This window comes from Prionailurus bengalensis, chromosome D4 (assembly GCF_016509475.1).
Source record: "Prionailurus bengalensis isolate Pbe53 chromosome D4, Fcat_Pben_1.1_paternal_pri, whole genome shotgun sequence".
NCBI lineage: Eukaryota > Metazoa > Chordata > Mammalia > Carnivora > Felidae > Prionailurus > Prionailurus bengalensis.
In genome coordinates, this window is record NC_057359.1 from 66,282,558 (window position 1) to 66,287,472 (window position 4,915).

Consider the following 4,915-nt stretch of genomic DNA (forward strand, 5'->3'; position numbering starts at 1 on the left):
ACTCCAGCTTTCTTTTGGCTTCCAGTCGCATGATTAATAGTTCTCCATCCTCTCACTCTCAACCTGAAGGTGTCCTCTGGTCTAAAATGAGTCTCTTGTAGACAGCAAATAGATGGGTCTTGTTTTTTTATCCATTCTGATACCCTACGTCTTTTGGTTGGTGCATTTAGTCCATTTACATTCAGTGTTATTATAGAAAGATATGAGTATAGAGTCATTGTGATGTCCATAGGTTTCATGCTTGTAGCGATGTCTCTCGTACTTTGTCTCACAGGATCCCCCTTAGGATCTCTTGTAGGGCTGGTTTAGTGGTGATGAATTCCTTCAGTTTTTGTTTGTTTGGGAAGACCTTTATCTCTCCTTCTATTCTAAATGACAGACTTGCTGGATAAAGGATTCTCGGCTGCATAATTTTTCTGTTCATCACATTGAAGATCTCCTGCCATTCCTTTCTGGCCTGCCAAGTTTCAGTAGAGAGATCGGTCACGAGCCTTATAGGTCTCCCTTTATATGTTAGAGCATGTTTATCTCTAGCTGCTTTCAGAATTTTCTCTTTATCCTTTGTATTTTGCCAGTTTCACTATGATATGTCGTGCAGAAGATCGATTCAAGTGATGTCTGAAGGGAGTTCTCTGTGCCTCTTGGATTTCAATGCCTTTTTCCTTCCCCAGATCAGGGAAGTTCTCAGCTATTATTTCTTCAAGTACACCTACAGCACCTTTCCCTCTCTCTTACTCCTCTGGAATACCAATTATGCGTATATTATTTCTCTTTAGTGCATCACTTAGTTCTCTAATTTTTCCCTCATACTCCTGGATTTTTTTATCTCTCTTTTTCTCAGCTTCTTCTTTTTCCATAATTTTATCTTCTAGTTCACCTATTCTCTCCTCTGCCTCTTCAATCCGAGCCGTGGTTGTCTCCATTTTATTTTGCAGCTCGTTGATAGCATTTTTAACTCCTCCTGGCTGTTCCTTAGTCCCTTGATCTCTGTAGCTATAGATTCTCTGCTGTCCTTTATATTGTTTTGAAGCCCAGTGATTAATTTTATGACTATTATTCTAAATTCACTTTGTTATATTGTTTCAATCCTTTTTGACTAGTTCGTTAGCTGTTGTTATTTCCTGGAGATTCTTTTGAGGGGAATTCTTCCATTTCGTCATTTTGGATAATCCCTGGAGTGGTGCAGAACTGCGGGGGCAGTGCTATCACCTTAAACACACTACATAATTCTTTCTTTCTGAGCTAGTCAAGAGACTTAATAGTTATGATCAACAATATGATTATAAAAGTATTACAAAGTTTTAACCATGTATATTATAATAGACACCTCAGATATCTTATGTAATTTAATACTCACAACAAATTGTCAGAGTTATTTCTTTCCCACATCTTACCATGAACCAACCTTGTCTCTGAAAGTCACATGCAAAGCTAAATTGCATGGTGCTGACTGTATATGGTGCGTTATTTTAAAATAAGACCAGCTTCATTTTTAAATGATTTTATTTCAGAATATTCATTAATAATGAGATTTATATCTAAATTTAAAATTATGGGGGCTACTGGGTGGCTCAGTCGGTTAAGCATCCAACTTTGGCTCAGGTCATGATCTCGCAGTTCGTGGGTTCGAGCCCTGCATCAGGCTCTGTGCTGACAGCTCAGAGCCTGGAGCCTTCTTCGGATTCTGTGTCTCCCTCTCTCTCTGCCCCCCACCCCTACTCGCTCGCTCGCTCTCTCTCTCTCTCTCTCTCTCAAAAATAAAAAAATAAACATTTAAAAAATTTAAAAATATAAATTTAAAAAATTAAAAATTAAATTTAGAATTATGTTGTCCCTATTATTTTATTAGAGACCTGACACTTCACAGCACAATTCTTAGAGTCATTCATAACTTTGCCCCTGCTACTGCATGGCCCTACAAAGTACTGACTCTCTCAGTGCTTCAGTTTCAGCATCAATAAAGGCAAAATTGTATCCATACCTTTCCTGATGTCCAGAGCTACATGAAAAATCAGAATTTTATAGTTTAAAGTGATGTTTAAACTAAATTATAAATTTAAATTTCCTGAAGTCATATACTTATCGAATTCTGCAAGTGACATGGACACTTAGAGATGGGAAATTACTCAGCTGTGACTGAATTCTTTCTGGCAGGACTTTCCCAATACCAAGAGGTCCAGCTTTCTTTGTTCATGTTCTGCCTCATGATACCTGATAATCCCCCTGGAAAACAGTCTCCTGATTATCATCAACACCCTAGATTCTTGCCTCCACACCCCCATGTACTTCTTCCTTAGGAACCTCTCATTCTTGGACATTTGTCATACATCATCATCCATTCCTGTGATGCTCACATTAAGGTCTGAGAGAAAAATCCATCTCCTTTATTGACTGTTGTCTGCAGATGGTTGTCTTCCTTGGGTTGGGCTGCACTGAGTGTATCCTCCTGGCTGTGATGGCCTATGATTGGTATGTGGCCATTGGCAACCCACTGAGGTACCCCACCATCATGAATAGAGGGCTTTATGTGAACATGGCTGCTTGGTCTTGGATCACAGTGCAAACAGTCCTGACAATGGTGTTGCCTTTCTGTGGGAATAATGTCATCTACCATCTTCCCTGTGAGTTACTGGCCCTTCTTAAACTCATATGTTCAGATGTCTCCATCAATGTGCTTATCATAACAGTGGCAAGTATTGTTTTCTTAGTGACTTCCCTAATGTTAATTTTTATTTCTTATGTTTTTATACTCTCTTTCATCCTGAGACTTAACTCTACTGAAGTGAGAAAGAAAGCCTTTTCAACCTGTTCAGCCCACCTTGCTGTAGTAGTTTTACTCTATGATTCAGTCCTCTTTATGTACATGAAGCCCAAGTCAAAGGACATGAAGTTTGATGAGATCACTGGGTGTTGAACTCCATCATCTACAGCCTGAGGAATAAGAAGGTGAAAGAGGCTATGAAGAAAGTCTTGAGTAGACACTTACACTCATGGAAAATATGAAAGTGCTTAGGACATGTAGTAACTACATGTGGGGAAAAGATGTATTTTTGGTAGTCACAGATGAAATTGCAGAACTCAGTATGATGAGAGAATTGTGTTTGCAAAGCCAAATGTGGACCTCTCATTTATACAATAGAAAATGTCCATGAAAACCTTTTCATATAATATCTTTGTAGCAGTCCTTCTAGTTATATGGAACTATGCCTCTTGGTCCCACAGAGGTAATGATGGATGCTGTTCGTGATGAATATCTCTCTGTCTCTATGTCTCTCTCTCTCTCTCTCTCTCTCTCTCTCTCGTCTTCCCTTTCCACCCCTCTTTTCTCCTTCTTCCTTCTTTTATCTTTCTCTTCTTTGCTCTCTTCTTTATCTTCTTTGTCTCCTCAAGGTACATATGTATATATTATTTTGGTCTGTCCAGCATCCTTTCATCTAATAAAAGAACACATCTTTTTATTTTAAGAAATCCACTCTCTCCCACTCTCAGTCCATAGTTGGCTGAGGCTGGCCACATTCTCTGAATCAAATGATAAGCATGAAACACAGATTGGGCCAATGAAAAATGAACATCTCCTACTCACAGTGATTCATTCAGGGTAGCTATATGACCTAAGCCATGCTAATCATACTTAATTCCCAAAATGGTGCCTGAGTGTCAGAGAAAAGTCACTCTTTTTTTCAAAGGATTCCTAACAGGTAGAACATGTATCTGGATCTTCTCCCGGCCATTTCTGTCAATATATGGGGAGAGGCTGACTGAAAATGAAATCACCAAAGAGGAAAGTAGAGCTGAGGGAAGGAATTAGGGTGGTTTGATGTAATTATTAACTCCTGGTTCAAGGTGGGTCTAAAAACATTCATGCTTGGGCTTTTCAGTTATGTGAGACAATAAACTTCCTTTAAAATAAACTGAATTAATTTCCACTGCTTATAACCATATAAATCCTTATTAATGCATTCTCTTATGTACCTCATCTTCTCTCTCTCCCTCACTATCTCCTACTTCTAACTTTTCCTCTGTATATCCCTTTTATCTAATTCTTTTTAATACTGTTTATATCTTTCCCTCCTCCTGTCATTTTGAGATTCTCTATTTCCATCTCTTTCTCACTCTTGTTCTTTCATCCTCCATCTCAAAAACTTGTCATTTTTAAGAATCACTGATGGTCCCAAAGTCTCCAGCATTCAGGATTCACCTCTTCCTTTAGTGCCAAATCACAATAATATAACCTTTATTTTGCATGAATGCACACAATGTATCCCCTTGCAAATATTGCTAAGGACTTCTTATATTTTCCTAGTTCTTAGTAATTTTTTCTCCAGATTGCTCTATTGTGCTTCTCTATCACTTTTCTGATTATCTTATAATTATTTCTCATTGTATTTAAGCTCTCCACAGCCCATTTCACACCCCAAAGAGTATATACAAACACACACACACATTTAAGAGGTTGTCATGTTAAACAGACTGCTTAGCTTAAGAATAAGATAAAGTGATGCGGGGGGGGGGGGGAGGGGGACGCGGGTAATATTAATTTTGAATTATTACTGCTCCTAGTATCTCTTAAATATACTTCCTCACAAGGCCTCTTAAAGCCATTTCCCTGTTTAGCTCCTAGCTAGTCATCTTCTGCTGAGTCCTATTTATTTCCTTCCTCTACGAGCATTATGCTTAACCCTATAAAAATACATGAGTAGACAACTAAAAGCAGTCCTCATTGTTGTCCTTCTCAAAAGAGTGTCTATCCCCAAAATAGATGACAAATTCTACTCTTATAACTATATAAAAGAAGTTCAGGCCATTTTAAAAATTATGTGCCCTCACTATCACACCAATGATTTAGAAATACTGGAGCCCAGCACTTTGTCAAGTGTATGTCATTCACTTCAAGAATAGCAAACATGTAATAATA

The 4,915-nt window shown here is 38.2% G+C and overlaps 1 pseudogene; it reads left to right on the forward strand.

Moving 5' to 3' along the window:
* Positions 1–2,111: 2,111 nt before the first annotated feature.
* LOC122474880 lies at positions 2,112–3,067 on the forward strand (annotated as a pseudogene).
* Positions 3,068–4,915: the final 1,848 nt, after the last annotated feature.